The sequence below is a fragment of the Lolium perenne genome, chromosome 4 (assembly GCF_019359855.2).
Source record: "Lolium perenne isolate Kyuss_39 chromosome 4, Kyuss_2.0, whole genome shotgun sequence".
NCBI lineage: Eukaryota > Viridiplantae > Streptophyta > Magnoliopsida > Poales > Poaceae > Lolium > Lolium perenne.
The window spans coordinates 255825489-255835485 of NC_067247.2; positions in this window are offsets into that span (position 1 = coordinate 255825489).

Sequence of the window (9997 nt, forward strand, 5' to 3'; positions counted from 1 at the left end):
AAAACTGTTACTACTGATAAACCCTTGTGAGCAAGTCTGTTTCCAGGTGCAGCTGAATTGACAACTCCGCTGTTAAGGCTTCCAAGTGTTCTTTGTCTCCCCTTGTGTCGAATCAATAAATTGGGTTTTACTTCCCTCGAAGACTGTTGCGATCCCCTATACTTGTGGGTCATCAAGACTATTTTCTGGCGCCGTTGCCGGGGAGCATAGCTTTATTTGGAAGTTCACTTGGATTAATATTGTTCGCTGCAAATTCTCCATCATGGGTAAACCTCGCGATACTAAGATCGCCATATTACCATCCACTACAAGAAAAGGTACAATTCTGAGTACCTCCGCTACACTTGATTCACCATCTGTGATTGATAAACTTGTTTCACCGCCACATGCTTCACATGCTGGTACGTCTGCTGAATCTGAAAACTCTCATAATATTGATAATGTTTCTGCTGTGCTTGATGATAGTGGTTCATTGGGATCCTTTCTAGATGCTACAATTGCTAGGTCTAGACAAATTGAAAATACTGAAACTCCTAATACTACTACACCTGTTAATTCACCTGAACTTGATTATTTTAGTGATGATCCTGATGAAGATTATGTGGAGCTTAATGATGATTTTATTGAAAAATGCAATGCTACTACTGATGCAAGAAAAATTAAAAAGTTGCTTGCAGAACATGCTGTTAGATATAAACTGTCTCCTGATCCTAAATTTGCCACATCTCCTATAAACATTAAAGATAAAGATTATGATTTTTCTCTTGATCTATCTCATATAGCTATTGTTGAGAAAACACCCTTTTGTGGTACTGAAAAAGAAAGTGCTGTTGAACACATGACTGAGTTATCTACTCTAAGTAGCTTGTTTTCTGATGATGTCAAGATGCGTACTTACTTTGTTGCTAAAATCTTTCCATTCTCATTAAAGGATGACGCTAAAACTTGGTATAATAATTTGCCACCTAATTCTATTAGAAGTCCAAAAGAACTGCTTGATGTTTTCTTCCGCAAATACTTTCCTGCTAGTGCTCAACATATTGCTTTGCAGAGAATTTATAATTTTGACCAGGGAGATGAAGAGAAATTGCCTGAGGCTTGGGCGAGATTTTGCTCTCTTATTAGAGCTCGGCCTGATCATGATCTGGAAAAGCATGATTTACTTGATATATTTTATAGCGGACTAACCATTGAGTCTAGGGCATACCTGGATAGTTGTGCTGGTTGTGTTTTCAGCAAAAGAACTCCAGACGACGCTGAAGAATTATTGGCTAAAATAAGCCGGAATCATGATGATTGGACTACGCCTGAACCAACTCCAACGCCAATATTGAAGAAGAGGGGTATGATTAAATTGAATGATGAAGATATGAGGGAAGCCAAGAAGTCTCTCAAGGAGAAAGGTATTAAATCTGAAGATGTGAAGAATCTACCTCCTATAGAAGATATATGTGAGATAATTCCCCCTTCATCCATGATTGAGGTAAACTCCCTTCAACGCTTTACTAGGGAAGATATTCCGTATTCGAAACCTCCTGCACAATGCTTAGATGAGTTTGATAATTATATTGTTAAGCAAGAAAATTTTAATATGAGAGTAGAGAATCATTTAATGGAAAATTCTCGAGCTATTAGTGAATTGCATGATATTGTGGAGAGAACCTCCAATGATGTTAAGATGCTTGTTAAACATTTTCATATGATTCAAACTCAAATTGATCAACTCACTAAAGTGCAAAATGACTTGTTGGGGAATAATTCTAAAGAGAAACATGCTTATGAAGTAACAACTAGAGGTGGTGTCTCTACCCAGGATCCTCTATATCCTGAAGGGCATCCCAAAAGAATTGAACAAGATTCTCAACGCATTGAACCTAGTGCTCATTCTAGGAAGAAAAAGAAGAAGAAACATAAAAATGTTGTAGAATCCTCTGAACCTGTTAATGATCCTAATAGTATTTCTATTTCTGATGCTGAAACTGAAAGTGGTAATGAACATGATAATGATAAAGATAATGATAAGAATGATACTCCTGATAAAGAAGAGATTGAAGAAGAACCTGAAAAGCATGCTAAAAATAAAAAGTACACTAAAGAAGATTTTATTGCTGAGAAACATGGTAATGAAAGAGAACCTTGGGTGCAAAAGCAAATGCCTTTTCCTGCTAAGAAACTAAAATCAAAGGAAGAAGAACACTATAATAAATTTTGTGATTGGATAAAACCTTTATTCTTGCAAATCCCTTTGACTGATGCTATTAAATTGCCTCCTTATTCAAAGTATATGAAAGATATTGTTACTAACAAAAGGAAAATCCCCAATGAGGAAATTTCCACTATGCTTGCTAATTATTCTTTCAATGGCAAAGTTCCAAAGAAGTTGGGCGACCCAGGTATACCTACTATTCCTTGTTCTATCAAGAATAATTATGTTAAAACTGCTCTATGTGATTTGGGAGCCGGTGTTAGTGTTATGCCTTTTTCTCTTTATAAGAGACTTTACTTAGATAAGTTGATACCTACTGATATATCTTTGCAAATGGCTGATAAATCTACTGCTATTCCTGTTGGTATATGTGAGGATGTTCCTGTTCAAGTTACTACTAACTGCTTGATATTAACTGATTTTGTTGTGTTGGAAATGCCTGAAGATGATAATATGTCTATTATTCTTGGGAGACCTTTTCTTAACACCGCAGGGGCTGTTATTGATTGCAATAAAGGAAAGGTTACTTTCAATGTTGATGATAGGGAGCATACCGTTTATTTTCCCAAGAAGATTGAGAAAGCGTGTGGAGTTAATACTATTTCTAATGTGAGAACTATCAAAGTGGGAACTATTGATTGTCCTATATATGAGCCTAAGGAAGAATATCAAACTCTTGTGATTGGATCCATATCAATACAATTCAAGGTAACATGATTGATTTGAGGTTTATTTCTTCTTATGCTATGTAAAATTTATTTGGTGACAAGACTTGATCAACCTTGTTAACAAATACCTTTTACATGCATAGAGAGGGTAAACAACATCTCTTTCTTCCTCCACTTGCTCTAGTTGCTGTAGCATTTTTAATTTGCAAGGTTCCTTAGTTAATCGAAGATTTCAAAAAAATTCCTGGCCAGTAATAATAAATTAAATACCCAGAAATGTGCATTTTTCAAAGTTTTCAAAAATTCACAAAAATTATACCGTTGGTCCTATTTTTCGACGAGGCACCTGGGAGCACCAGAGGATGACCTGTGGGGCACCAGAGGGCGCCAAACCACAGGCCGGCGCGGCCAAGGTGGTGGCCGCGCCACCATGTGGTGTGGGCCCCTCCTTGCCCCACTTTGTCATCTCTTTCTCCCAGCACCTTCTCTCTCCCGAAAAAACTCGTACCAAGTTCCTCTCTCTCGCGTTTTTGCTCCAGAGCTCCAGATTTCTCGATCTCTTTGCTCAGCCCAGATTTCTTGCTGAAATTTGGCACATTTGCTCCTTGGTATGTGACTCCTCCACCCATCCAAGTAGAATTTTGTTTGGTTGAGTATATCTTGAATATTTTGCTGTTGTAGGTAACATGTTTAGTGAGCTTGCATGCTTGTTCTAAGTGGTAGAAACTAGTTTTGATGCATGATTAGTACTCTAGCAAGTTCCTATGGTAGTTTCCCTCAATTATATGTCACCAAATCAAATTTTTATATTGTTTGTTGAAATTTCAGAAAATGGAGTGGAATAGATATCACTTGAACCAGCAAGAATTGGAAGTCCAACAAGTTATGAGAGTCAATCGTGAAGAGGGAGTATACCCCTCTTACTACCCGTGCGCGGATTTTATGAGAAGCGCGGGAATACTTGAAGATGTTCAAAGTCTAATTTCTCGTGCAGGGCTGAGTGACTTTGTTGAAGGAGAGCCAAGACAATATGTAAAATTAACTATGTCTTTTGTGCAGGACTTCAAGTTCAATTGGTCGCGATCTAACCCCACGGTCCAGTATAAAATTTACAATAAAGCTGTCAACTTGCCATTTAGTGCTTTTTGTGCAGCAATTAGAGTACCGCAATGGGGGTCATGCGAGAAGATAAGGGGATCGCCACAAGAACTCTTGGACCTCTTCAAGATGATTTGCGATGGAAGGAGTTTCTTAGGGGATAATGGTAAAATCACTAGTATTCAGCTCCCGGCTATCCGCTACTTTGCCTATTTTATTACCAAATGCATTCTTGCTAAAAAGGTTGGTGGTAAACTTTCTATCCCAGATTTGGCTTTTCTAGCTGCGGCACTGCAAAATAGTAAGACTTATAATTTGGGGGCATTGATAGCTTATAGACTTGCTACTAACCGTGAGAAAGGTGGAATTTGTGGAGGTCTCATCACCTCTCGTTTACTAGCTTTTCATAATGTAGAACCTCATCATTTTGATATTTCATTCCCCATAGAAAAACTTGACATAGCCTCTATGATTAAACATGAATTTGTTTCAGATTCCTCCAACTTGGGTAACCTGTTTTACAAGATGACATTTTATAAGAAAGTCTGGAGAATAACTAAGAAAACTGAGAAACTAGTAAGATTGCTCGCTTTGTTTTGTCTAACCTTGATTCCAGGGGAGATTGGTCGGTCACAGAAGGTGCACTGGATGCACACATAGAGAGAGGAGGTCAACATGCAAGAGACGACACGGAGGTCGAGGAGCACCTCGACTCATCATCCGATGCAGCAAGTTCCTCGCATCAACATGGTGGATATGCGGAGCCTCCACGCTTTTCTTCTGCACAGGAACTTTACTATGACTACTCCATGGACTACCCACCGGCGAGGAACAACGACCCTCGTTGGGGTTGAACTCCACTTAGGCCAAAAGCCTAAGCTTGGGGGGAGGTATACCGGCATCACTCATTCTTTGCATATTATGGTTGCTGGATACTTGCACATACTTGTTTAGTCTCTTTGAGTGGTTTTCTAATGAGAGGAAGATGATATTTGGGGAAGTGCTGCCTGAAAACAGATTCTGGACTGTTACTAGAAAAATTCGTACGCACAGCCAGAGCGTTATTTTGAGCTGCCAATTTTTGTGCAGGTTCCCCAGGTTGTTATCTAACTTTCATTAGTTGAACACTTTTCGATCTGAGCAACGTAAGATTTTTGTAAAAATCGATTTCTGTACTGCTGTCAGGTTTTGGCAGATTTCTGCCATCTCGCTTTTCTGTGTTTCTTTTAGTTTGCTATTTCTAGTTTTCGCTTTGTTTCTTTCCCAAAACACAAAAAGACCAAAAATATTTCTGTTGTTTCTCTTCACCATTTGTTTACTTTGGTTTCTTGCATTTGTTTCGCTTTATTTGCTATTTCTAGTTTGCTACAAGAAAACCCAAAAAGATTTTGCTTTGTTTGTTTGTTTCCTCTTGTTCTTGTTCTCAAATTTGAAAACACCAAAAATATTTGCTGTTCTTCTTTGGTTTGTAAAGTTCTTTATGAGTTCAATGGTCTTCGGTGGCTGGAGCGTGGTTTTCATTTCATATTATCCAAGCTGCACAAGTGAAAAGGCAATAATGACGATTACGACAATTGGATTGTGGTGAGAGGCTGGTATGAACTCTATTTGTTTTCATTTTTTGTACATATACTCATCCATGTGAGCATGCTTAGTTGGTTCATGTGAGGTATATGTTATTTGAGAAAGTCTAGTAGTTTATGATCTTTCATGAGTAGCTCCAATCTATTAATATGAGTAGCATGTCATGGATGTTTGCTTGCATTGTTTTGTTCATAAGTAAGTATGGCATTGTGGTATCCTCCTCTGAATAATTCATTTATATCGACTTGGCACATGCTCACGCATGCATATGACTGAACAAAAAGTCAATCAAGCCTCGATGATCTATATTGCTTCAAAGTTCTTGTATCACTTTTATGCCTCCGTTAATTTATTTTGCCGCAAGCATGATTATGACAGTTACTGCTCTCTTGATTTGTCGCTCCCTAGTCTATTGCTAGCCTTCACTTGTACTGAGCGGGAACGCTGCTCGTGCTTCCAAACACCTGAAAACCAAGTTATTCCAGAGTGTCCACCATAAATACCTATGCATGGCATTTCAAACCATTCCAAGTAAATTCTCATGCGCTACCTTTAAAACCTTCAAAATGCTTCTCAATTTGTGTTTATGTTTCATAGCTCATGAGGAAGTATGTGGTGTTTAGCTTTCAACCTTGTCATTTACTTCTGACGGACTCTCATATGGACTAGTGGCACATCCGCTTATCCAATAATTTTGCAAAAAGAGCTGGCAATGGGATTCCCAGTCCCGAATTAATTAACTTAAATAGACACTCCTCCATGGTTTGTGATTGTTGGACGGCACCCGAAGGGTTCGGTTAGCCATGGCTTGTGTAAGCAAAGGTTGGGGGGAGTGTCATCATCATAATAAAAATAAAATAAAAAGGCACTCCTTCATGGTATGAGATTGTTGGCAGGCACCCGAGGATTCGGTTAGCCATGGTTTGTGTAAGAAAGGTTGGAAGGAGTGCCAAATAAATATGCAATAATTCATGGGAGCCGCTCTTGGAAGTCCGGTTGGCGAGGTAGTTGGTGTACCCATTACCATTCGTTGACAACAACAAACACCTCTCAAAATAATTTTACTCCTATCTTTATAAAAATGAAAAGCTCTAGCGCATGTTAATCCCTGCTTCCCTCTGCGAAGGGTCAATCTTTTACTTTTATGTTGTGTCTCCATTATTTCTTTGAGCACTATCTTGAGAGCACAACTGTCATTCTTAGTATAATATGCTTGTCTCAAAATATGATTGATTGTGGTATAACTTTGATGCATTTATCTTTTGACAATCACTACTTCTAGTCTTTCTATGAACTCCAAAGGTGCCCGGGCATTTATGTTTTGCCAATCAAATACAGGCAAGCGAGATACCACTTTATCATACTCTCTTATGAACATTGCAATCCTGCTTATATACATGATTCATGATGCTTATTATTAATTGTTGGTACCTCTCCATGATTGACATAGCTGTTAGATGATCTTATTTGCATGTATCTCATTATGAATTGCTTAAGTATTAGCCATAGCATGAGAATATATACATCATATGAGCAAATGTGTTCGTGAAAGTTCTTTTATCGCTCAGTTGTTAACTGAATTGCTTGAGGACAAGCAATAAGCTAAGCTTGGGGGGAGTTGATACGTCCAAAACGTATCTACTTTCCCTAACACTTTTGCTATTGTTTTGCCTCTAATTTGTGTATTTTGGATGCAACTAACACGGACTAACGCTGTTTTCAGCAGAACTGTTCTGGTGTCTCGTTTTTGTGCAGAAATCCAACTTTCGGGAAAATCCTCGGAATTTATGCAGAAGGCCCTATTTTCCCAGAATAATGACGGAGCCAGAAGGACAATTAAGGTGGAGGCCCGAGGTCCCCACACCATAGGGCGGCGTGGCCCAGGGGGGGCCCGCGCGGCCCTGTGGTGTGGCCCCCTCGGCCGGCCTCTGACGCCCTCCTTCGGACTATTTATCGGCCTCGACCTAAAAACGCACGGAGAGAAGTCGAAGTCGCGAGAAAGCCTCCAGAACGCCACCACATCGTGAAACTCCGTCGCGGGAGCCAGAAGTCTCCGTTCTGGCACTCCGCCGGGACGGGGAATTGGAGGAGATCATCGCTGCCATCACCGCCAACACCTCTACATCAACCAGCCATGTTTCCCCCATCCATGTGTGAGTAATTCCCCCGCTGTAGGCCGAAGGGAATGGTAGGGATTGGATGAGATTGGTCATGTAATAGCATAAGATTGTTAGGGCATAGTGCCTAGTGTCCGTAATTGGTACTTTGATGATATTGTTGCAACTTGTTATGCTTAATGCTTGTCACTAGGGCCCGAGTGCCATGATCTCAGATCTGAACATGTTATTGTTTCATCAAGATAATCATTGTTATGGTCTTACCTATAAGTTGTATACACATGTCGCTGTCCGGAACCAATGGCCCCGAAGTGACAGAAATCGGGACAACCGGAGGGAATGGTAGCGATGTGAGGATCACATGTGTTCACGGAGTGTTAATGCTTTGCTCCGGTACTCTATTAAAAGGAGTACCTTAATATGCAGTAGTTTCCCTTGAGGCCCGGCTGCCACCGGCTGGTAGGACAAAAGATGTTGTGCAAGTTTCTCATTGCGAGCACGCACGACTATATATGGAACACATGCCTATTGATTGCTTTGTACTTGGACACCGTTTTATTATTATCTGCAAATGCCCTGCTATGATTGTTACATGAGTTTCTCTCATCCATGCAACGCCCGTCATCCGTCCCCGCGCCTACAGTATTTTAATCCTGCTGTTTACTAAAATCACTACTGCTGTCTTTGTTACTCTGCTGCTGTTATTTCACTATCACATCGCTATAAAACTGTTACTACTGATAAACCCTTGTGAGCAAGTCTGTTTCCAGGTGCAGCTGAATTGACAACTCCGCTGTTCAGGCTTCCAAGTGTTCTTTGTCTCCCCTTGTGTCGAATCAATAAATTGGGTTTTACTTCCCTCGAAGACTGTTGCGATCCCCTATACTTGTGGGTCATCAGGTACTAAAACACCTCTCTACATGATGAAAATTTTGAAGTTACTCGTGTTTTATCTTCTTATGCTTGTCACTTTGTTCTTCATAAATTTATTTGTGTACAAGATTCCTATGCATAGGAAGTGGGTTAGACTTAAATATGTTTTGAACTTGCTTTTTGATGCTCTTTTTGCTTCAACTCTTATTTCTTATGTGAGCATCATTAAAATTGCTGATCCCATCTTAATGGCTATAAAGAAAGCACTTCTTGGGAGATAACCCATGTTTTTATTTTGCTACTGTTTTGTTGTGTCTTGGAAGTTTTACTACTGTAGCAACCTCTCCTTATCTTTATTTTATTGCATTGTTGTGCCAAGTAAAGTCTCTAATAGAAGGTTGATGCTAGATTTGGATTTTTGCGCAGAAACAGATTTCTATCTGTCACGAATTCGAGTAGGTCTCTCTGTAGGAACTCAGAAAAATCTGCGAAAAATCATGCGTGTTCCTCAGATATGTACGCAACTTTCATTAGTTTTGAGTTTTCTGATCTGAGCAACGGAAGTACCTCTAAAAAATTCGTCTTTACTGGCTATTCTGTTTTGACAGATTCTGTCTCTGTTTTTTGCATTGTCTCTTGTGGACTTTAAGTAAGGCTTTCTAGACGTGGAGAGCTGTAGATAATGTTTTATTGAGTTCTTGCAATGTGTCACTACAGGACTAAAGTGGATTAAAGTTTTTTTGAGTACTAACCCCTCTAATGAAGTTTATGAGAAGTTTGGTGTGGCAGAAGTTTTCAAGGGTCAAGAGAGGAGGATGATATATGATCAAGAAGAGTGAAAAGTCTAAGCTTGGGGATGCCCCCGTGGTTCATCCCTGCATATTTCAAGAAGACTCAACCGTCTAAGCTTGGGGATGCCCAAGGCATCCCCTTCTCCATCAACAACTTATCAGGTCACCTCTAGTGAAACTATATTTTTATTCGGTCACATTTTATGTGCTTTACTTGGAGTTTATTTTCATTTTGTTTGTGTTTGAGTAAATTCGGATCCTAGCAATCCATGTGTGGAGAGAGACACGCTCCGCTTTTTCGTATGAACACTTGTGTTCTTCGTTTTTCATATTCATGGCAAAAGTTAAAAGCTGCTGCATTTATTGCTATTTGGTTGGAAACAGAAACCTCATATTGTCTTGAATAATTTGATACTTGGCAATTGTTTTGAGCTCTCAAGTAGATCAAGTTTAAGCTCTTGCATCATGTAGTTTAAACCTATTAGTGGAGAACTACCGTAGAGCTTGTTGAAATTGGTTTGCATGATTGGTCTCTCTAAGGTCTAGATATTTTCTGGTAAAAGTGTTTGAGCAACAAGGAAGACAGTGTAGAGTCTTATAATGCTTGCAATATGTTCTTATGTTAGTTTTGCTGTACCGGTTCATACTTGTGTTTGCTTC